A 23,818-nucleotide genomic window follows, 5' to 3' on the forward strand; every position below is an offset into this window, starting at 1 on the left:
GATTTGGGGTGGGGGGGGTTGTTACAGCTCTTACTGTGAGCCTACCCTGACAAATACACATTTTGGTGTGTTTCCTGGAGGCTGCAGGCACCTGATGAAATGGTAGGGAAGCTGGTTCCTTCGAGATAGTCCTCCCCTTGGTCTGCGCACAAGGTCACCATGACCTTGCCTGAGGCGCCTACGGGCCCCTCTCTGCAGGCACCCCTGCTGCAGCCCCTCCAGGGCATGCCTGACTGTCCTCCCTGGGCAGTGAGCATGCTGTTTCCTCTTCTCCAAATACCTTTCCTCTTTCTTCTTGAGGATGTTCCATTTTTTTCCCCCTAAAGATGCAGCTAAGAGTTACCTATTCCAGAAATACCTTCCCTGTCCCGACTCTAGGGGTCTGCTTTCCTTCCTCTGCCCAGCCACCCTCTCTGTGTGCTGAGGGTATTACCTTCCTCATCAGACTGCAGCTTTCTTTCTTTTCTTTTTTTTTTTCAGTGTAAACCCCAACACAAATACACCAGCATGATTTCATGCATTTAGAGGGGAAACGTTTCTTGGTTAAGTGGAAAACTGTGCAGGTGTCTTCTGGGAGACCTTCTTTTTAAGCAGCTTTATAGTGAAACATGATATCTAGAAGTCTGGACCTTCTTTCTTCCATTTGCTGTAATCTACATTCACTGAGTAGAACTTGTACTGATCATTGGGACCCAGTGGGTTCCAGGGTTCTGGGTTCTTCTTTCTGTCCCAGCCGACATCTGGATTGAACAATGCCAGGCGCAGGTGTGCAGCGCTGCACCAGTACCTCCTGCTCCAATAAATACGAAGAGGGGGATCGAACTAGAATGCTTCTTGGCCTGACCGAAGATCACGCAGAGCATGGTTGCGACAGAGGCCTTGAGTCCAAATGGAGAGAAAAACAAACCTGCAAGGCCCGAGACCAAATAGCCTCCGCGCCGCGGAGGAGTGGACATCCAGGGTCACCCAGGACCTAGACTGCAGCTTTCTTGGGGGCAGAGACTGTTCAGTATATCTTTGTGATGAAATCACATGGCATTTAATAAATCCCATGATGAAATTAATGAGTGAACGGGAAAGGGATCGAGTGAAATATTTGACCCCTTTTAGAACTGGCTCAGCCAACCCTGAAATTGACCTTCGGAGACTCTAACAAGCTCTTTCCCCCTCCACAGTGCTGCTTTCTTTTTGCATCAATTCTGTATATTAATTTAGAGAAAACGGCCACTTGAACAATTCTGAGTTTTTGAACACGGTGTATTTGATGTAATTTGAACGTGATGTGTTGCGGCATTTTCTTAGGCGTAATTCAGTCTCTCTCGCAGTGTTTTGTAGTTTTCAGTATGAAGGTGTTACAGAAATTTCACAGGTTTTATTCTCAGGCGTCTGTTTTATTGATAACCTTGTACGGTGCTGCTTCTTCATAACTTAGCCAGCAAGGGCTTTTCTTCCTCCCCTTCGCACCAACGGGCTCTGACAGATCACCGGGGTGGGGGGGGCACGGCCCTGTAGAAAGTGGCTCCAGGCCTCTCGAGCAGGGGGACAGCCGCCACCACCCGACCCCTGTCTACATGGGGACTCTGTCGTCCTCAGATCCTAATGGGGGGATGCGACCTGGAACGTGAAAGGGAAGGAGCCGGACGGCTGGCTCTTTGGGGCCATTATTTTTATGTGCTGACGTCCATTGTGCAGAAAAGGCCTTTCTCAGCTGTCCTGGTACTTTTGGCCGCGTCTGTGTCATCAGCCGAGCTGGGCTCCGGGAGCAGCAGGGCACAGGTGCAGGGCACAGGTCAGCGAGGGGCACATGGGCGCCTGGCGGGCAGCAGTTCAAGGGTGCAGTACTGAGCCCTCCAAGGCCATTGGGGGCGGGGTGGGGAGACACTGCCTACATTTCAAAACAAAATAAAACCTCTCCAATTTTTCCTCATTTTTTTTCTTAAACTATAACCAAGAAAGGAAGTTTATTTCTATTCTGTGAGGAAATAGCAAAGTTCCTTAAGGTTCTTGGTGTAGCTTTCTAGAATGGCAATGACACAAGCATGGCCAATGATACTTAATGCCTTTTTATGTGGGTGAGAGATCAGTAACATGGCTTTTTAAGGATTGCTGTGCTCTAACTTTTCTGTGCTTGTAATAAAGCAAAATAACTTCGGGGCTGGTGCTTGTGTAACACTAGAGGAAAACCATGAGGGATGCAGTATAGGGGCGCATACAAAGGTGAATAAATAAATGTGATTAAAAAGAAAAAAATCCTGTGTTTAAATTGTATGGCTAGTACGGGCCCCGCCAAGCACGTCCCTCAAAGTGTGTGACTGATTTAGAATTTAACTTTAAAAACTGTGTTCAGGGAAATTAAAAATGAAAGCCAGAAAATGAGTGTGGTGATTATCGTTGAATATTTTCCAAAAGCTTGGATCCTAGTCTCCGATTAATCAGTGAAGCAGACGTTGTAGTGGAAAGGGTGCTGATCCGAGATGTGGGAACCCTGGCACAGGTCGCTGTGAGTGACTGGGGGTGACAGGTAACATCCCTGGACCACTGTTTCCTTATCTGAGTGGAGTAGTCAACCGTCAACGGATTTCCGAGGTTCCTCTACCTCTATCATTCTGCAGCCAAGTTCATTTTCAGGTATTTAATTCCTGACCCTGAACTTGGGGTTGCCATATCCATGCAAGAGTGGGAAAGTGGCTTGGGATGAAGCTAACTTAAAAGCTGGAGGTGTTCAGTTCCGGAAATCAGGATGGATTCTTCCCCAGGACACCTTACTTCCTGGCGGGCGTGCTGTGAACCGTGTGGACACAGGAGAGGGTGATGGCACGGGTGTGGCCACATTCTAGAGCAGCTGCCGGTCCCCGCCCTCTGTAACATCTGCTGTCGACCCTAGAGTTTCATGGGGAATCTGAGGAGGGGACACGCCCTGGGCCACCTACACAGTGGAAACCACCCGAGGGAGGCAGGATGGGGACAAGCTTGGACTTCAGAAACGAAGGTGATTATTCTGCTGTGAAACCCAGTCTTCTGAGACAGGGGACCTCCCTGTTGGATGGTTATAGGCCAGAGCAGGAGAGATGAGCAAGTGACAGGTGAGGCTCTGGATTTGCATTTTAAGGGCCATCACTGGGACCAGAAAGTTGAGACACTCATGAAGAGATACAAACCGGAGCTTCACAAGCCTGTCCACACTCACCCGCTTTGGCCTCAGTTATCTGATTATTAACAATTTAACATTAAACTTAACATTTAACTTAAGTTTTAAGACATTTAAGTATTTGAAAGTAATTCTGACAAGACTGTGTCTGTTTAGGGAGTATATAACTTTTCTTTTATGGGTTTTCTTGTTAACTTGTGTTGTATTGATTGGTCATAAAATCTACAAATAAGTGCGGGAGACTGTGTTTTCTTGTTTCTTAGAAAATAGTTCAGGGAGGAAATTTGGAGGCTTCAAATAAGGTGAGAAGTGAGACACGTGCCTCCTGACCGGTGATTCTGGTTCCTGTGCAGGAAACCGCAAACCATCTGTCTTGCTCTCCTCCCCCAAATGACGGGAGACATTTTCCTCTTGGGTGGATGTCAGCTATTTTAGCAGTTGTTGGAGTATAATTGTTTAATTTTTCTTGGCTTCATAATGCAGACATGAGAGTTTCACATGTCAGACAAATTTGTATATCATTGCCTGGAATGCAATTTTATTTTTTATGCAGTGAAAAGTTAATTTTATTACTGCTTGTATAACACGGGGGCAGCTTTGGTAAAATGGTGATTTTCTATGAAATGCCTTCAGCACAGCGGTGTCCAGTGTGAGAGACCCAAGTGAGGCCATCCTAGTTGGACGGAGCTAGGGCCGCCGCAGGCCCTGCTGCCCAGAGGAAAGAACATTGTCTTGATTCTTAGGACAGGGGGACCTGTGAGACAGTTTGGTATTGGTGACTTCTGAGGGCTTTGAAAACTTTTGCTGTTGGTGTTGTGAAGTCTCTGGAGCCCACCTCCTCAGGGGGCTGGGGGTACCGCGCCCCTCCTGAGAGATGACAGAGCATCCATTGCCTGGACGGTGCTCATGTGAAGCGGGTGGACCCACTCCCAGGTGTGTGATGAAGGCTTCCCGCTGGAGAACAGCAAACACCCTCTCATCATCCTCTCTGCTCGATAGCGTCACGTCTCAGATGCCTTTCCCAGAGGTGGCTTATGCCCCTCGGACGCACAGGGTGGCTCTGATTTCACGGGCTTCTGCCAGCTGGAAGCATCGTGCGGCCGCCAACAGCACAAGATGAAAGACGACATGTGTGTCTCTTGCCCCCAGGGAGGGATGCTGTAAGCTGATGCCTCTCAGACATAAACAGAGGGGCCTAGGCACCAGAACCTCTTATTCTGAAGATTGATGGTAGCACATTTATGGGAATCCAAGGACCGTGGAGAAGACAGTGTGGGCTGTTAATATGGATAATTCTTTAAGAGCAATGCTTTGGAGACATTTATTGAGAAATGAGTGCCCTTTCATTGCCCTCAGATGAGGGTTTCAAAGCAAACCCTCATAGGGAAGTCACGTGGACAATTGACAGTATTAAATATCCAGGGCAGAGGAGAAAGTTAAATGGAAAGTAATTAAAATTAATTTGGCATCGACTTTAAAAAAATCAAATAAAGAGATAAATTTCAGAGTTTCTGTAGTGTAAAGGAAATTGTTCCAAGAACCTTTCCCACAGAGAATCTTGCTCTTTCTGTGTCTCAGCTACTTGGTAATAATGGTAATAACACATTTACCTAAGGCCTCCATTTGACCGCCAGCCAGCATCCCTGTCAGATGGCTACGCTCCCCTATCCAGTATGTATGTCTATAGGGCACTTCCAGAAGAATTTTGATTTTTAAATCAAACCAAGTGCATTACAAAACAAAATAAAACTACCTATGTCTTTATCCACTATTTAGATAATGACCCTTGATTGTTGCAAAATACTGTGAAGAAATGATCAACTTGTAGATCAGAACTCGTTCTTTGTGCCTATCTGTACGGCAAGTAAGTGGCTAAGAACATAGGATTACTGGTTGTGTGAACATGGGCAGATTTCTTAGTTTGAGACTGTTCCGAGCTCAGATTCTTACCAAAGGGGAATAATCGCTGCTGGGTGGAGCTGATGGGAGGCTTACGTACATAATGCATGCAAAGTGCGTATCCAGTTGTCTGCCCAGCCTAAGTGCTATGTGACTGGTGATATCGCACTTGTTGGTTACAGATATTGTGCAAGTCCACTCAGAGAGGCAGCTTGGGTCTGGAAATTAGGGGCAAATCCCTAGAAGCTTTTGTTGGGCAGAACACTGAGATTCCAGCCCCAAGGGACATGGCAGGGATCACCTCCCTAGAGCTGGTACATCTGTAGCCCAGTAATAAAGACTAAGAAAAGACCCAGAATAGATTCTCACAGCTACAAGCTTTGGCAAGAAGTCCCGAGCTTCCATTTCTTCACCCCCCTCGGGCCCCTATGGATCTGGGCGGGGTTACGGTCCACGGTCGCTCAGAGGCAGACTGACAGCTCTGCCCACTGCCTCCTCTCCAGCCCCAGTTTGATTGAGAGATTGTGAAAAGAACTAAAACTTCATTCTAACATGAAGCTCCCTCCATTGCGTGTTTTATTCACAAGCACAAGAAGTCCTTCAGTAAATCTGGACAGCAAAAGTTTCTCTCAAGATGCTGTGGTTAGAAAACCACCGATGTGGCTCACGCCTATGTTCGAGTTGGGTCAATTACACAAATTTGCTTCACATTTTGGGGCAGTTTGCAATGGCCATATCATGTCACAGTTTACTTGGCCTGTCATGAGAATCTGGCCTTAGAGAAAAGACCGAAAGACTCCCCTCTGCCCCTGAAATCTATGAAATGAACACAGGGCAGTGATGGTGGGGCAGGAATTATAAATATTGAGATTCAGTTTGGGGTTGAGATAAATCTGGGCTTAGTTGTTCTATGCATTAAGCAACCCAGTTCTCTTGACACTGAATAGACACTACAATGTAATCCATGAAAGTAGCTTAATACCCAATAGGGACAGAAAGCCATACTATAATATACTACATGTAACCTGATAGTTATTGACACACCTTTCCTGCTTAGAAACCTGATTGTCTCTTTAATTACCGGATGACATTAAAACATAATGATTTATGTAACTATTTAAACTATTTAAAACATAATGAACTCATTTAATCCTCACACACGCTGTGAGGCGTGGGCTGTTATCCGTGCTTTGTAGAGAAGGAACGGAAGGTGCAGAGAGATTAAGTAATTTGCCCCAAGTCAGGCGTTACAGGATGAGAGAATTGGAAGAGATATTTTTGATGTCTGAACCAACAAGAGATTAATTGATAGCCCTAGAATATGAAAGGGACTTCCAGAAATCACCAAGGAAAAGATAGCAAGCCTTGTAGCAAAATTGACAAAGGATATAGACAGTTTTCATGAAAGGAAACCCAAAAGGCCATTCAGCATAGGAAGCCCATGCAGATTCATTCATCATCAGAGAAATGCAGATACAAACAAGATAGCACTTTACCCTTGTTAGGCTGGTTAGAAACCAAAAAGCCCCGTGGTGCCAACTGTTGGTAGATTTCAAGTCTACTGCTGGAGGGCAGGTGGAGCTGTTTTCAAGAACAGTCTGAAACTACTGATACAAATTAGGTGTCTACAAACATATACTGTGACACAGCAATTCCACTCCCATGCATGAGTCCCAAAGGAACATCTCAAATCTATCAGGAGCGTTATTTGGGCAGCAAGGAGTTGGAGACAAACCTACGCATACGTTGACTTTCAAAGGTGTTTCGTTGTATACTGAAATCTAACACAAAGAAGCTGAACAAGCATCAGGAAAGTTGTGCCTTTTACATGAAATTAAAAATATGTAGATTCTGCAAGAATGCAAACAAAAGATATACCTTGACACATCAGGATGGTTCATTTGTGGGGATGGGATGGGAATAGGAATAGGGACAAAATAGAATAAATAAAATAAGATACGGGTGTTTTATAACCAATGGTTATATAATACATTATAATTAACTCAACCTTCTGCCCTTGAGGTTCAGAAGAGACAAAGGGGTAAAAAGAAGGAAATGGATTTTTCTACCCAAGACACTTAACGGGTCTTGTAAGATGCCTTAGAAATCACCCCAGGCCCTGGCCTATTCAATGAATTGGCCTATAACCTAGAAATGTAGTTAGGATCTAGGTTAGTGGATTTCAGACTGTTTTGGTGACCCTAGGCAGTGCAACGCCTGCCCCCTTCAGGAGAGTAATCTTACTTTTATCAGTTTTATTTTGGTGTTAAGATTCTGTTTTTTTAAATTTTTTTTCTGTTTTTTTTTTCTGTTTTGTTTTTAAGAGGGGAAATAGAGTTCTGCTTCTAAAATAATGTTTGAAATGATACAGGATCAGTATTCCCCAGGATCCCTTCCAGATCCAAAATTCTATATTTTAATCAAAACAACCAACTTAACAAAAATGTTTTCAAACTCAGAAGTTGGAGTGTCAGCATCCCTTATGATTGTATAGAAGATATTTTCTTGGGAAGGTGTTGGGAGCGTCTTTTCCTGAGGCTTCTTTGTGTTAAATTTCAGTACACAACCAAACATCTCTGAAAGTCAACATATGCGTAGATTTGCACTTTAGAGACTGAATGCATCTGATGTGTACTGAGCCTGCAGATTTCTTTATCCTCTTGTGACAGCTGACCTGAGACTTCCCCAGAGCTGTCTGCCTGTGGGAATCAGAGGCAGCACTGCTGAAGGTCGGTAGACATGATGATTTCACCTGGGGATGCTGTGTCCTCGGATGCAGACCCCTGACTGAGGCATGGATGGAGGCCTTGCCTGAGCATGTCACATGGAAGATGTCTCTCAGTTTCCATCTCAAAAGTCTCCTATAAAATGTCATTCCCAGTATTGCCTTCTAGTTAATCCATAGCTTTTATTATGCTTTTATGTGATCTCAGATAGAGAATTTCAGGCATCACTTTTGCCTTCAGTGATCATATAATCTTCCTAGTTAGGAAGACGAGGGGCCAGATACTGTTCAGAACCTTCTGGGGGACTAGGTTCTGGAAGTCATGACTAGATAACTCTACAAGTCATCCTGAAACGAGACGCTTTGATGCGTCATCTCTTTCTTTTTTACTTTGCCCTTTTCCCACTGTCCTTTGGTTCTCCAGGGGGGAACTGTCTTCATCTGAGTTCCCCACACAGCAGAGCCTGAGACAGGGCGTATGTGCTAGTTTACGTCTCAGGGCAGCCAGGGCGCAGAAGCGGGGGCAGGGAGGTGAGGTCGGGGAGAAGGGAGTGGACCCCTCACCGCTGCATCCTCTAAGCCCCTGTGCAACTGACCCCCGAGAAGCTGAGTAGAGGGTGGAGGACAGAGCTGGGGAGGGAAAAGGGAGGAAGAACATACCCTGGGTTCTGCCTCCTCGGGGTCATGTTCCCTCCCAGGCATTAACTCCCTCACGCTTTCAGCTGGAGCCCAGAGGCGCAGGAGGCCAGCAGCTGGGAGGGGCTGATGCTCAGGTGATCAGAGCTCCCATGGGCCAGCTCAGGAGGCAGGTTGCACCTAGAAGACCCGAGGGGGCAGGGAGAGTGCGACATGGGACCAACAGATCGTTAGCTCTTGCACAGACTCTGTCCTGAAACCTTAGCAGGGCCACGCCCAGTGGCTTTCTGCCTCCCTGTTTCCACACATCTGCATGCCCCCACTTTTGGTTCACCCTTATGTCAGACTCCCAATGCCCACCCCCTCCCTGTGCCCTTGCAAGGGGGCTGCCTTGCATCCCCCCTTTATCTGCGGAGTTTCCGCCTTATGGTACCGTGCCACCACTTTCCTTTTCTGCTTGCTGGTGTCTTAGGGTGACCAGCTGTCCCAGCTTGCCTGGCATTGAGGGGGTTCCCTGTACCTGAGGACTTTCAGTGCTAAACCTGGGAGAAACCCCGGCAGACCAGGACAGTGGGTCATCCCGAGCACTCCACAGGTAGAAAGAATGATTCACAAGATGTATAATAATAAAGAGCTGTGAACAACGCAGATGTGTAATATGGTTAAATAAGCAGAATGTACCCATTTGATACAATATGACAGGGATGATAAAACTGAATTGACAGATAATAGTGTAGAAACGTTTATGATGCACTTATAAGTTAAAACAAGAGGCTGAGATAACAATGTGTGCATATTACGTGATTTCAGTCATATACTTAAAAACCTCTGCATGGCAAATGGACGATTGAAAGTAGGGACTGCTACACAGAGATCTTGAAGGAGAGAGCTTGCTGTTATGGCCACTTACACTTTTCTCTTAACTAATCGAGATATTCTTTTGCCAAAGATGGTGCTAAAGTAGCGATAGAGCTGAATTAACTTATGGTCGTGCTACATTAAAAACTGACGAGGAGAATGCATGCAGAGCGTTCAAAGGAACTATAGTTATTTTGTTCAGCAAGTCAAACCTGGAAATGAAAGCATGCAAATGACAGTGGGTTTTCAGCAAAGGAAGAGGCACCAGATTCCTTCTCAGCAAGGCCCACGAGAGAGAAAGGCTGGGAAAGCTTCTAGTTAGTGAAAGAACTTTATTGATGATCTCTTAACCCAAAGTTGCTTTACTACTTGTTTACTCATTGCTTATGTGAATGAAAAGACTCTCAGAAAAGAGGAGGCCTGTTCAGAGAAGACGGCTTGGGGGAGAATAAAAGCCTCTGGCATCAAACTCACTCAGCCTGGAAGCTGTCATAAGATGACAGAAGGACTTTCCTTCGCTCAGCGCAGGAGCAGAAAGCGAAGCGGGTGACGTGCATTCGTGAAGCCTATAATTGCCTCCCTTGACCCGAATCGTCAAAAAGGCGATTGCTCCATGCAGAGGAACTAAGATTTCATCGGACCTCCCTTTTAATAGCTAGCGTCTGTTTAAATGTCTTAGTGACCACGTTATATTTTGCCTTCTCCAGTTCATATTGTTTTCTATTAGTGATTTTTTTTTTTTTTACTAAGTGACAAGATACATTTACTTGATTCATGAACCATTAATTTATGTGTCTGTCTGAGATTATGTACTCTTGGGGGCCATTTTGATTACCGAATTTATTTTCGATCATAAAAACATAGTAGTTAGGTATGTTCCAGGCGCTTTGAATATATTATCATCAGCATCAAAAGAGCCTATGAGGGAAGTGTTATTTTCCCATTTTCCAAAGGACGGAATCTCTGAGGCTGGGAACACCTGTGTGATGTGCCCAAGACAGGACGGTGTGAGAGTTGGCTTTGTCCTGAGGCCAAGCTCACCCCAAACCAGTGTCCTGTCCCTGCCGTCTGCCTCCAGAGCAGTGGCTCTCAAAGTGTCGAGTCACCAGGAGGCCTTGTGAAAACGGCTTGCTGGACCCCACCCCAGTGCTTCTGAATCAACAGGTCTGGGGTCGGGCCTGAGAATGCTCATTTCCAGGTCCCCCCGTTGCTGCTGATGCTGGGGGTGCCGGGGTCCCACTGCGAGGAGCCCCTGATCCAGAAGGAGGTTCGCTTTCGCTACTGACTTTTCAATTGTGATGATGACTGGCTCGCCTCGCACAGGGCCGTCTTCAAGTCAAGTTTCCGTGAAGTCTGGTTCTTCGCAGAAACTCAGTTCCTTGCTCCTTAGCGGTGTTTCTTTCACAGCCGTGTTTCCCCTTCCGGTCCAGCTTGCGCAGCTCTAAATGGGTCTTAGGAAAACATCATCTTGGTCACAGCACTTTCTATTCAGAGAGCAAGCAAGACTCTTGTCTATGAAACCGTTCAGGTGCCTCGATCTGGCGTCAATCTCACGTCCCTGCCTGATGTTCGGATGGCATCGAACCTTCCTCTGCCGCACGGAGGCTCCGCTGCCCCGGTCCTCCGCCCACCAGTCCCCCGGAAAGCCACGGCCATCACCGGGGATGCCCAGCCCTGCCTTCGAGAGGCGGTGGCTACGGAGTGGCAGGTGTGTGCCAGGTGGGTCGTAGGCACTGGGCCGCCAGGTGAGCGAGGTGCGCAGGCCCCGCCCCAAGCCTCCGCAGGCCCCTGCGCCCCCCGCTATGGACCCTAACTCCTCTCCAGCCCCGTCCCGCTTAGATTCCGGGTCCCGTTCTGCAGCCAGGGCTGCGGAGCGCCGTGCGGGACCCTCACCCCGCGGCTCGAGGCTCCGTCCCCCCGGCCGCATGGCCTTCCTGCCGGGTCCTCATCCTCTCTCACTCTCGTTCTCCACGAACTGCCCCTTGCCCCTCACTCTCAGCAAAGCCCTCCCTTTACACTTCCTGACAACCGAAGACCTGGGACGAGAGGCTTCTTCCGTGCCCTGCTGCCAAAACAAGAAAGGCACCCGTACCCGCTCCCAGCCTTTCCTCCTGACGACACATCATGCTGGAAGTCACAGCATCCCTTCCCACAGACGGTGTGTGTCTCCCCCTGTGCTGGGTCCTGCCCACTTCTCAGGCCAGTGCTACCTCCCCGCGCCCCGCCCTGTCCCCTCCACGAGCATCTTTGCCCGCCTTGCAACGCACTCCAGTGTGTCTGGTCTACACAGCCCCTCCCCAATGTCTGTTGTCTGCCCACAGCTGAGGACCCGTATTTCTCCCTCAGAAGCGCGTTTCTTCGAAGGGTTATCTTATCTCACGGCCTCCCTGTTCTCACCTTTCACTCTCCCCTCGGCCGGTGCGGTCCCCTCCCACCCCGCCACGGTCTCTGGAGACCCCAGGCTGCTGCCCACTGGCCCTCGCTCCTGCTCTTGCGTGGATCCCCAGGGTGCCACCTGTGCTCCAGGGAGGAGCGTGATTCGTACTCCCTAGTGACCCTGCTGCCAGAGTCACCAGTTCACATTTCACTGTTCTGCTCATTTTGTGCGTCCCAATGTGTCTCCCATTTCACTTGTGCAGCCCTGTCCAATGTGTGCTGAAGCCAAGCACATTTAAACAGATGGGCGCTGCTGGGCGTTCCCCCGTCTGCTGGTTCCTGCTCACTTCCAGGAACCCTGGATCCCAAATCTGGAGACACTCTGCAGAAAATACTCTATTTAGTAAAATGTTGAAGTAACTTAGCTTAACTGTCACGTATTTCATTAGCTCCACTGTTGCCGTGATTACCTAGTGCCTACATGGAAAGCGGACGCTCTTAGGAGATTTTCATCATGATGACTTCATTTTGCCTTTGTTCTTTACTTTTGCAGTGACACTCCATCTGTAAACAACACAATCTTCAAAACATGACAGAGTACATTGATAAACTACCCCTGAATGCCTGTGTTTACTTGTTAAACCTTCCCAGTCAGGTCAGAATCCATTAATGTTTCAAAAAATCATGTAAATAATGCTGCTGTAGCATGCTAACATATTCCAGAGTATTATGAAAATTTTTAACTCATTTGTAAGTACACACATATGACTACTGCGATAAAGCAAATATTGCAATAAAGCGAGTCACACAATTTCTTTGGTTCCCCAGTGCATATAAAAGTTATGTTTACACTACATTGTAGTTTATTAAGTGTGTGATAGCATTATGTCTAAGAAAACCTAAAATGTACGTACCTTACTTAAAAAATTATGCTGTTGGAAAAAGGGCGCCGATAGATTTGCTTGATGCAGGGTGGCCGCAAACCTTCACTCTGTAAAAAAACACAATATCTGCAAAGTGCAATAAGACGAGGTGTGCCTGTAATGGAAAACAGTATCAGAATTTACTACCGTGTAGACCCATTATCAGAGCGATTACTGTGATGTGCTTGTGATGTTCATCGACTACTTTATGATATTCTCATCTCCATCGTTGAATCCTTAAATGGACAAAGTAAAATACAATAGCTTTCCATGTAAGTCTCTTGGAATGCTTTCTATCTTTTTTCTTTTTTTTTTGGCCACGCCCGCATGGCTTGCAGGATCTTAGTTCCCCGACCAGGGATTGAACCTGGGCCACGGCAGTGAAAGCCCGGAATCCTAACCACTAGGCCACCAGGGAACTCCCTCTGTCTCTTCTTTTTAACACAAGCACTTAGAGATTTACTGGAAATTTCAACAATGCTGTTTTATGTTAGAAACACAAATGTATTTCATGTAAATGTTTCAATTAAAAAATATAAAATTTTTCAAAGAAAAACATAACAGATATCCACACACTCATCACCCAAGATGAACAAATGTTAGCATTTTGTCATAGTTACTTTTGATTTTTTTCTAAAAAGAAAGGAACCATTGCAGATGAAGTTGAAATTCCACTTCCTATTGCTGTAGAAGAAGTTACACCAAAACTTAGTGACTTAAAACCACCACTTTTTTTTTTTTAATTGAAGTACAGTTGATTTACAGTGTTGTTCCGATCTCTGCTGTACAGCAAAGTGACGGGTTTACACCGATTCCATGGGGGAGGGGTTCAGAGCATGCACAGCAGGGAATGCTCGTCTCTGCTCCATGATGTGTGGCCTTGGGTAGGAAGGCTCAGAGGCTTTCTAGTCCATTCTTCACAGTCGTCCTATATCTGGGCAACCATGTGAATGTCCCCTTGTAACCCTGTCTTTCTAAAAACTAATCACAGAAAGCAGTGGAGATGCAGCGTCAGAACCAGGTGTTGTCAGTGCTCTTACATTATTATTATTATTATTATTTATAACAGTGTTTTTATTTTATTTTTACTTGTTGACAGTTTGCTTTATTTATTTATGGCTGTGTTGGGTCTTCGTTTCTGTGCGAGGGCTTTCTCTAGTTGTGGCAAGCAGGGGCCACTCTTCATCGCGGTGCGCGGGCCTCTCACTATCGCGGCCTCTCTTGTTGCGGAGCACAGGCTCCAGACGCGCAGGCTCAGTAGTTGTGGCTCATGGGCCTAGTTGCTCCGCGGCATGGGGGATCCTCCCAGACCAGGGTTCGAACCCGTGTCCCCTGCATTGGCAGGCAGATACTCAACCACTGCGCCACCAGGGAAGCCCGTCTTACATTATTATTTATCAAGCTAGGTTAGAAGGGAGCTGGCATTAATTAATCAAAGCTGTACATTTGACTTAGTTATACTGTACTCTCTAATATGTTCTAATCATTAGTAGTAAGTACTCACATCTTACTTCATGTCACATTTTACAGTGTTTAAAATACATTCGCATTTATTCCCTCAGTTGAAGCTTCATGAAAATAAAACCTGATAAGAATCTTAAGTTCATATTTTGTATAAATCAAATAGAATACTTAATAATAAAATGCTTTAGAAACCGTATAGAGCTATCAACATGCCCATTGCTATTAAGACTCACGGTCCAGTTTTTCTGTGATCTAGTTTCGTACTGCAATCCTGCCCCATGCGTAATCCTGTATCTCGTTGGTGACTCTGTTCCCTTGGCTTCCACCTCATCTCTGTGTGTCAAAACACAACCAGATCTTCACGGCCCGGCTCCAACACTGCCTCCTCCAAAAGCCTTTCCTGGCACGTACTTCCCAGCTGGACTGCATCTCTCTCTGCTTTGTGCTTGCGTAGCATTCTGTGCTTCTCTTGTGAGGTTTCAACACATTCCACCTTGTATTCTGTTTCACATACTGACATACTGCATCACCGGTGCTCAGCTGGGAGCTTCGAGCACACCGGAGCCTAGCCCTGCTCCCTTCTCACTGCACGACAACATGCCTGGCACCAGGAGCCTCCTGGACAAGTGTTTTCACTGTGCTTAGCTGCTTTTGCTGCTCTCAGGCTGGGCAGAGTACAAGATCCAGACGTGCCTTCAGTGTGGCCATATCTGGCAGGACAGAGGACTCTCCCCTGGCTTACCCAAAGTCACCCAAAGCCCCCCAGTTTAGCGAGAGGACGCCGGCCTCTGACAGGGGCGTTTCCCGGGACTCACTCTATCCTGGGACCGTGGGGCTCGTTGGTGAGGGCTGCACTGTCCAGTTTGGAGCAGATGTGGATCGAGAAGAGACACAGGAAAGAGAAAAAGACTTGGCAGTGGCAAGGCCGTTCAGGCCTTTTCTAGGACGGGTGCCTACCTCTGGTTTAAGAATTAAGTAATTAAAATAAATGAATGTCTGTCTCGTGTCCAGCTTCGCTTGTAAGCACTGCAGGGACAGTGGCTGGAGCATCTCTGCCTCCCAGGGACACCGGGAGGGACAGACCAAGTGGGTGCACGTTATTTCCTGAGTGGCTCGCTTTGGAAGTCTGGCACCTAACGCTTCCTCAGGTGGGTTGGTGGACAGCACTGTGAGAAAGACCACGTGGTCACCTTACACCTTGGTGGCAGCGTCTCTCTCCAGAAACTTATCAGACCAGACCTGGACCTTTGATGTGGCTTGAAGCGGGGTCTCACAAACAGCCAGGTCCACGTGAGTGCAGCCAGTCGGCACCACCGCCCTTCAGAAATGCCCTGTTATTTCGACCTAAGAAGTGCAGTCTTAGCAATGATCTGTTTTCCTGCCGTTCAGCCTACTCTGAGCCAATAAAAAGACATAAACAGTCAAGGTGACACTCTACTCTAGAACCTTCCTTCCTTTGCAAAACAAACATAATTTTAGGACCAAGATGCGTACATACCTCTTGTACTCAAGAGCTTGTACTCCCCCCACCCTGCCCCCCGCCAAGCAATTGGTTCTAAGAGCGATATAAAACTGCTAGAGTAATGCTTGAAGAGAAAGCAAAAGTATGGTGTGATACCAACATCTTTTTAACGTTAGACCGGTAGCAGAAGATTTTACTGCAAGCATGAGGCAATATTCAGTTGGCAAAAATATGATGGAAGTAGTAGCTTACCTACTGAAAAGAGAGAGCTTAATGAAGTCTAAGTAATTATTAAACATTTGTTTAAAGAAAAATGCCAAGGGTTTAAAAAAAAACTCAGAACAAGAGAGTTTTGGATATTTGCTGCAGTACACATCTATCCAAGTAAAAGTAGTTAAAGAATGATCTCTTGCACCTGCTTAAATGAAGAACGTATATTCCAGCAATTTTTTTTTTTTTTTTTGCGGTATGCGGGCCTCTCACTGCTGTGGCCTCTCCCGTTGCGGAGCACAGGCTCCGGACGCGCAGGCTCAGCGGCCATGGCTCATGGGCCCAGCCGCTCCACGGAATGTGGGATCTTCCCGGACCGGGGCACGAACGCGTATCCCCTGCATCGGCAGGCAGACTCTCAACCACTGCACCACCAGGGAAGCCCCCAGCAACTTTTTAAAGCTGCATTTCTTTGTATGAGGCTGCAAGGGTGGCAGGTCGGGGCATATGGGGTGTCACAGGGGGTGGACTCAGGAGTTAGACGTTTCAGGTCAGCCTCCTCCCCACCTGCTGATGAGCATGTAACCTCCAACTGCTTTCCTCATCTTCCTAATCTCAGTTTCCTCATCTGTAAAATGAGGGTAATAATCATGTCTACCTCACAGGGTTGCTGGGAGGAGTAAATGAGATGGTGTATATGACTAATTGAAAGCTTGACTCTAGGGTACTCAGTAAATGTTAGGGGTCAGTAAAAATAAGTTTCAGCCACTAGACTCCAGATGTGAAGCCTGCCAGAGTACCTACGATGAGACATCATCTCTGTACTTATTCACCTGAACACCTGGATGTGTGGACTCAAATGGCCAGGCTGCCGAGCTGCTGTATTGCTGTGTTCTGCTTATTTGGTTAATGCGTGTTCAAGGCACTACCCGCCCTGACATCTGCTTTAAGGAGCCTTAAAACAGGGTCTTCATGAAGTCCATCTACATTTTTTTTGTTTGTTTCAATAGCTCCAAGTAATCATAAGGAAAAACAACTTGTTTTTAAAATGTAGTAAGAAGCAAAGATTTTCAGAGTGGGACCTTGAACAACTAATGGTAATGTGGTCTTGGGTCCCATGAGGAACTAGAGTGGCAATCCTGGATGATACGTTAATTGTGCCCTGGAACCAACAGAGTCAAAGTGCATCTCAGTCCTGGGAAAGGAGCTGAGATGCCTTTCAAGCCTTCCTTCTAACACCCCCAACACCTGGACAAGGGCAGTTCCGGGCATCTTAAGGACTTTGGGAAATACACTGTTTTGTGTGTGTGTGTGTGTGCTAGAAATAGTGTTCAGAGTAATATAGATTACAAAGTTTGTTCTGCGCTTTGGGTCAAATATTATAATTATAAACTCAGCAGTCACAATGGGGAAACACTTGCAAAGCGGTGTTCTCCAGGTGGAGTTTGGTCAATAATCCCATTGTCCCAGACTTCCTTGAAGTGCTCTAACCAAAAATCCTGGGCCAGACTCTGCTGAGATTGTTTTCTCAAGCCTCTTTTCCTGATTCTAAACAACTGGAAATGTTATGAATATAATTCTATTGTCAAATCCCACTTATTCCGGCTCTCAAATACAAACCACCGAGAGAACAAAAAATAAACAAAGTGAACACAAGACACAAATGGAGGAAGAGGCCATCTGCAGAGGCTGCTGAGAAAGCTTAGTTTGGGCACAAAGACTTTAATTTTATTGAAGTATAATTGATTTACAAAGTGGTGTTAATTTCTACCGTACACAAAGTGATTCAGTTATACATACATATATTCTTCTCCATTATGGTTTATCACAGTATACTGAATATAGTTCCCTGTGCTCTACTGTAGGACCTTGTTGTTTATCCATTCTATATATAATAGTTTACATCTGCTGACCCTGAACTCCCAGTCCTTCCCTCCACTACCCCCCTCCCCCTTGGCAACCACAAGTCTGTTCTCTATATCTGTGAGCATGTTTTCGTTTCATAGATATGTTCATTTGTGTCGTATTTTAGATTCCATATCTAAGAGATATCATGTGGTATTTGTCTTTCTCTGTCTGACTTACTTCACTTAGTGTGATAATCTCTAGGTCCATCCATGTTGCTGCAAATGGTGTTATTTCATTCTTTTTTTTATGGCTGAGTAATATCCCATTGTATATATACACCACATCTTCTTTACCCATTTGATGGACATTTAGGTTGTCTCCATGTCTTGGCTATCGTGAATAGTGCTGCTATGAACATCGGGGTGCATGTATCTTTTCAAATTATAGTTTTGTCTTGATATATGCCCAGGAGTGGGATTGCAGGATCATATGACAACTCTATTTTTAGTTTTTTGAGGAACCTCCATACTGTTCTCCACAGTGGCTGCACCAATTTACATTCCCACCAACAGTGTAGGAGGGTTCCCTTTTCGGCACTCCCTCTCCAGCATTTGTTATTTGCAGACTCTTTAATGATGGCCGTTCTGACCTGTGTGAGGTGGTACCTCATTGTAGTGTTGATTTGCATTTCTCTAATAATTACTGATACTGAGCATCTTTCCATGTGCCTATTGGCCATCTGTATGTATTCTTTGGAGAAATCTCTATTTAGATCTTCTGCCCATTTTTCAATTGAGTTGTTTGCTTTTTTGTTATTGAATTGTAGGAACTGATTGCACATTTTGGAAATTAATCCCTTGTCAGTCACATCATTTGCAAATATTTTCTCCCAGTCCATAGGATGTCTTTTCATTTTGTTTATGGTTTCCTTTGCTGTGCAAAAGCTTTTAAGTTTGGTTAGGTCCCATTTGTTTATTTTTGATTTTATTTCTATTGCCTTGGGAGACTGACCTAAGAAAAACATTGGTGTGACTTATGTCAGAGAATGTTTTGCCTATGTTCTCTTCTAGGAGTTCTATGGTATCTTGTCTTATATTCAAGTCTTTAAGCCATTTTGAGTTTATTTTTGTGTATGGTGTGAAGGGTGTGTTCTAGCTTCATTGATTTACATGCGGCTCTCCAACTTTCCCAACACCACTTGCTGAAGAGACTGTTTTTCTCCATTGAATATTGTCTGGCACAGAGAATTTTTTTTCTCTTTTTTTGCGGTACGCGGGCCTCTCACTGTTGTGGCCTCTCCCGTTGCGGAGCACAGGCTCCGGACACGCAGGCTTAGCGGCCATGGATCACGGGCCTAGCCGCTCGCACAGCATGTGGGATCTTCCCGGACCGGGGCACGAACCCGTGTCCCCTGGATCAGCAGGCGGACTCTCAACCACTGCGCCACCAGGGAAGCCCCTAATTTTTATTTTATATTGGAGTATAGTTGATTTACCCTCATTTTACAGATGAGGAAACTGAGATTAGGAAGATGAGGAAAGCAGTTGGAGGTTACATGCTCGTCAGCAGGTGGGGAGGGGCTGCTGGGAGGAAGGGACAGAGGGAGGAAGCTCAGGTGCCTGTGGTGCTGAGTACAGAGGAAACACATCTTTCATCTCCAGGCCCCCTACTCACACTCAGGGGTCTCTGAAGCGAGGGTGGGTGTGGGGATTGAAGTGCAGGTATTTACAATGCAGTGGGACCTCTCCTGCCGGTCACTGGGCTCAAATCTTCCTTCCACTCACAGAATTTCTCTCTGCACCTTATCATAACTTCTCCTCCCCCCTTATGGGTTCCGATTTATGGAAAAACCAGCGTTAGCACCTTGGACTGCTCTGTGCTTCTCTTCTTTTCTCTCAGGTGTCTCCTCTCTCTTTTTTCTCAGGTTCCTGGAAAACTTCTTCAAACGGATGTTCGAAGTCACTAACTCGCTTGTCCCCTGCGTTCCTCAGTGCTACTCACTGGCTTCGTTTGTTTTTAATTTCAGCAGTTACGCTTTTAATCTCCAGCAATTCCTTTTTGCAGATTGCTCCTTTTCCCCCGACGAACCGCTCTTACTTTATCAATGTGATGGCCCCTGGCGTCTCACCGAAACTCTGAATTAGGGTTCTTAGTGATCCTGTTTCTTGTAGCCACTTATCACCGAGAACCATTTGCTCCGAACATTCAGATGGTTCTCGGTTGACTTTCGGAGCCTTGCCCCAGCCTGGGCGCTTTCCTCTGCTTGTGTCTGCAGATGGGCACGTGGCTGGCTCGGAGCCTGGTGAGGCGGTGTCTGTTCAGTTCTGCCGGTTCCCACTGACTGTGATTCTTCTCTGGTTTGCATGGGATCAAGAGGAGACCTCCATGGGCTCAGAGAGTTCTAGCAGCTTCTCCTCGTGGGGGGTTGACATGGCTGCACAAGACAGCTGGGCAAGGAAGGAACCGCCTCTGCTTCCAGCCATTCAGCAGCTGACCCTGGAGTATCTGTCCCGCAAACTCCCTCTAGACACGCGTGCAACTCAGGCCCAGCCCTCCCAGCCGGTCGCCGGCAGCCCACACCGCAGGCTCCTGCACCAGCTGGATGCCCAGAACCCTCCCACTTCCTCAAGGCTTGGCTCCAGCCCAGGAGCTGTGAGTGAGGGGCATAGAGAGGGGAGGGGACAAGGGTTGAGTGTCTTTGCTCAGCTCCCCGACAGGCTTGCTTCCCTTAGACAGGTTCTGTGGCAGCAGTCCCCCTTTGCTTTCTGCTGAAACTCCCGAAGCTTTAGGTCTCTGGGCAGGACACGTCTCTAGTTTCTGTCTGTGGTTTGCAATTTTTAGGATTGTATTGGTTGGGCCCTTTTAGCTGGAAATTGGGAGAGAGAGGAATTCATAAATATGTGGATCTCTGTGGCCCTTGGCAGTTGGAAGCCAATGTGGATTTCTTAAGTCTTATTTCCTGAGCAGGTCGTGGTTTCCTCAGCTTTGAACCCAACCCCTTTAGATAGACACGGCCCACCCATGACCGACTGTGCTGTTTGGTGGTACACACAGCCCCACCCGTCGCGTCGTGAGTGTCCAGCATACAAGGCAGCTGCTGCACCGCCACGTGGGGAAGAGCAGCCCTGCAGGGCATCCGTCTCAGTTACCATGTTGGATTCACCTCCCAGTGCCTTTCTCTTTGTCCAGCCCCTTTACCTCACTCTCTATTTCTAATCCCTCTTTGCTTTGTTTCTGAAGCCTCTGCTTTCCCCTCCATCTGGGTGGGCTGGGCTGTGGAAAAAGGAAAAGAGAGAAGAGAATGCAGGCGGAAGAAGGCTCAGGCACAATGAGGCGTTGTGGCTTTATTCTTTTTTTTTTTTTTTGCGGTACGCGGGCCTCTCACTGTTGTGGCCCCTCCCGCTGCGGAGCACAGGCTCCGGACGCGCAGGCTCAACGGCCGTGGCTCACGGGCCCAGCCGCTCCGCGGCATGTGGGATCTTCCCGGACCGGGGCACGAACCCGTGTCCCCTGCATCGGCAGGCGGACTCTCAACCACTGCGCCACCAGGGAAGCCCCTAATTTTTATTTTATATTGGAGTGTAGTTGATTTACAACGTTGTGTTATTTTCAGGTGTACAGCAAACTGATTCAGTTATACATATACATATATCCACTCTTTTTCAGATTCTTTAAAGGGGAAATTAAGTTAGAATGAGGTTGTTCAGGTGGGCCCTATTCCAAATGGCTAATGACCTTGTTAGAAGGAGATTAGGACATAGACACACACAGAGGAAGACCAGGTAAAGGCAGAGGGAGAAGACAGCTGTCTTCAAGCTAAGGAGAGAGGCCTCAGAAGAAACCAACTCTGTTGACACCTTGATCTCAGACTTCGAGCCTCCAGAACTGTGAGGAAATAAATTTCTGTTGCTTAAGCCACACTGCATCACGGCAACCCTAGCAAGCAAACACACAGGCCACCCTTGGTGGTCCTTAGCTTGTAGATGCATCATTCCAATCTCTGCCTGTGTCTTCCCCTGGTGTTCCCCCCCAGGTGTGTGTCTGTGCCTCTGCTTCCTCTTCTTATAAGGACACCAGTCATCGGATTAGGGCCCACCCTGATCCAGTGTGACCTCATCTTAACTAATTATATCTGCAAAAACGCTATTTCCGAATAAGATCATCTTCTGAGGTTCCAGATGGACATAAATTGGGGGAGGGGTGGGGAGAACACTGTTCAACCCAGTACAATATGCAAAAATTAACTCCCCGCCAGCAGGCATGTAAATCACTGATAGGCTCCATACGAGTGGTTTTCAAACTCACCTTCTTGTTAGACTAGATTCTGATTTAATTGGTCTGGAGCAGAGTTTAGGCTTGTTTTCACTTACTCCAAGTAATTTTAACAAGCAGTCAGTGTTGAAAACCACATTTTAAAACCATTCATTGGGACTTCTCTGGTGGTGCAGTGGTTGAGCGAGAATCCGCCTGCCAATGCAGGGGACATGGGTTCGATCCTTAGTCTGGGAAGATCCCACATGCGGTGGAGCAACTAAGCCTGTGTGCCACAACTGCTGAGCCTGCGCTCTAGAGCCCGCGAGCCACAACTACTGAGCCCGAGTGCCACAACTACTGAAGCCCGCGTGCCTAGAGCCCGTGCTCCGCAACAAGAGAAGCCACCGCAATGTGAAGCCCACACACAGCAGCAAAGAGTAGTCCCCGCTCGCCGCAACTAGAGAAAGCCCGTGCACAGCAACGAAGACCTAACGCAGCCAAAAATAAATAAATAATAAATTTATTTAGAAAATAATAAAACCATTCATTATGCTATTTATTATCATCAACATTAGATCAGTAATCATAATGCAATTGGGAACATTTATCGGGTATTTAATATCTCGGGCATTGGGCTAAGTACTTTACATAGATTACCTGAGTGACAGCATCAGTCCAGTTCTTACCCCCATTTTATAGATAGGGACACAGAGGGTTAAAGACACTAAGAAAATCACCAAGAGACACAAAGCTAGGAGTGTTAGACCAACACCTGGGCTGACTCCAGAGCCGCGGCTCCTCTCTGCCCTTAGATCTGTCCAGATTCAGAACCTGTCATCTTCCTCTCATCTTCACATAGTCTCAGTTATGTAGAGAAATCATAAACATTTTCAGATGAGTAATTGCTTGTCTTCACTACAAAGAAATAAAACAGCTTGAACGCTGATTTGAGGGTGAGTCACGAAGGTCTTCAGTTAATAAATGATGAGGCATTATTTTTATTATCCACCTTGGAGAGCAGCTGATATGACAGGTGATGCTCTATAAACCTTGCGTCACACCGTGGTGCCTCTTTATGCCTGTGAAATCACCTGTTCTAGGTGATTGTTGCAGACTCTTGGGTTTCCTGTCTCGTCTCTGAGTCCTGCTATCATCTCCTTGGAATCTCGTTCCGTCCCGGGACCAGGGTTTCTGCTCTGGACCTCTCCATTTGCAACCTTCCAGACTCTTCCTCTAGCTTTTAGAACCTCCTCCTCCCTGTTGTGAGCTCTCTCGATGCCTCTGGTGTCCTGAATAAGAAACTCTGTCCCTGCGGGACCTGCGCCCCCTTCCCCACTGGGGGCACAGACACAAGTGGTTCTTCAGCTTCAAACCTGAGCCTGACACCTCCACTGCTGCAGGCAGATCTGAACCTCATTGGCCCACACGCTTCTGTCCTTGAGCCTCGGCTGCCCATCGCCCTGCTCAGTACCCTTCTTTTCCCTTTTTTTCCCTTCTAAATGCAGCTCATTGTTGAAGGATCTGTTTATGTCCCACCTTCTTCACGAATCTGACTGCTCTGGGTCCCAGCAGTCCTTTCTTTCCCTGAGGCCCTCACGCATTTATAGTCAATTCCATTCCATTCAGATATCAATTCCTCTGCATTTGCTGCCACTGAATTGATCCTGGCTCTCTAAGCCGTATAATAAGCTCCTCACGGAGGCAGAAGCAAAGCCTGCTCATCACTGGTACTGCTCCCAGCCTCGTCTGCATGATGCCAGGCCCACCACTGGAAGCTGTAAATACCTGATGATTAGTTTTCATACCTGCAGCTCGTCACGGCGCTTCATACAGATCAGAAAAGCATTAACTTTTTGGCATTAAGATACCCCACTAATGCTATCGGATCACGTTAAAGAGATTTTCATTGAAAGTAGAATTGATAATGACATCCCTCCTCCTCATGGAGACCCAACCCAAATGATTTTCTCTGTGATTACACTATTTTTAACCATTATTAGGCTCTGTGGTGGCGG

General features: G+C 46.8%; 1 pseudogene; it reads right to left on the bottom strand.

The window, feature by feature from the left end:
• Positions 1-615: 615 nt before the first annotated feature.
• LOC112401590 (cytochrome c oxidase subunit NDUFA4 pseudogene) lies at positions 616-863 on the bottom strand (annotated as a pseudogene).
• Positions 864-23,818: the final 22,955 nt, after the last annotated feature.

Source organism: Neophocaena asiaeorientalis, unplaced genomic scaffold (genome assembly GCF_003031525.2).
Source record: "Neophocaena asiaeorientalis asiaeorientalis breed wild unplaced genomic scaffold, Neophocaena_asiaeorientalis_V1.1 scaffold123, whole genome shotgun sequence".
NCBI lineage: Eukaryota > Metazoa > Chordata > Mammalia > Artiodactyla > Phocoenidae > Neophocaena > Neophocaena asiaeorientalis.